The sequence below is a fragment of the Plectropomus leopardus genome, unplaced genomic scaffold (genome assembly GCF_008729295.1).
Source record: "Plectropomus leopardus isolate mb unplaced genomic scaffold, YSFRI_Pleo_2.0 unplaced_scaffold92326, whole genome shotgun sequence".
NCBI classification, from domain to species: Eukaryota; Metazoa; Chordata; class Actinopteri; order Perciformes; family Serranidae; genus Plectropomus; species Plectropomus leopardus.
This window is the reverse complement of record NW_024701813.1, coordinates 1-857: the sequence shown is the minus strand read 5'-3', so window position 1 is coordinate 857 and position 857 is coordinate 1. Positions and strand designations below refer to the sequence as shown.

General features: G+C 40.5%; 1 long non-coding RNA gene across 1 annotated transcript; it reads right to left on the bottom strand.

The window, feature by feature from the left end:
- Positions 1-9: 9 nt before the first annotated feature.
- Positions 10-804, bottom strand: LOC121940672. The gene is made up of 4 exons (XR_006105670.1): positions 781-804; positions 631-645; positions 342-383; positions 10-112 (listed from the first exon to the last, which is right to left on the bottom strand). It is a non-coding gene; the product is annotated as an uncharacterized LOC121940672 (long non-coding RNA).
- Between the last annotated feature and the right edge of the window lie 53 nt (positions 805-857).

Genomic DNA, 857 nt, shown 5'->3' with positions numbered 1-857 from the left:
TAGGGGCTGCTGAGGGCGCTGTAGCAGCTGCTGGGGCAGCGGATGTGGCAGGACGGCTGGGCGGTGCTGTGAGAGCGCCGCCGACACAGACGCATGCTGCGCCTGAAACCCGCTGAGAGGAAAAAGTTTGTGTTAATGTTTGGAGAATAATCGGCACTCATGCAAACCCTTACAGAGAACTTCACTTATATAAACGGCTTTTAATGTACAGACTATTTATGCCAGGCGTATGGGAAAAAATGAGTGAATGGAGAACTTCCCCCTCTGATTGTTTCCATATTTCTGTCCCTAATATTTTCCACAGTTGCACAGATGCATTGTTGCAGATATTTCAGACGTACCTAAGTAGATCCCTTCAATGTTGCTGCTGAAGTCATCCTCCTCTGATTTGATGTGAGGAGACGCAGATGGAACATATGAATAAAAACAGAGGCGAGGAAGGATAAAAAAAACATAAAAAATAATAAAAATACTATAAAATATTAGTTAGTAATTACTGTAATGTTATTTTTTGATTTTATTTTTTTGCCATTTTATGTTTGTCCTTTGCACTTGTGCAGATAAACGAGTGTACTCTCCACAGGCAGATAAATGTACCATAATTAATAATAATTAATATGTTTTTCTCACCTTCTCTGAGCTCCTCTGACATTTACCCGTCAGACAGCAGGAGAATTTGTAAAAGAAAAAATAACAAATGTTTCAGATGAAGGATGGGAGAGTGTGAGAGACACGGGATTCACAGTCCGCACCAGAACAAGTCAACAAAGACTTACCTACCAGATTCAAACGCCTCCTCATCTGACAAAGAAAAACATACAGGGGGAATTAATCATAAAGACATTACTAACTGTAGG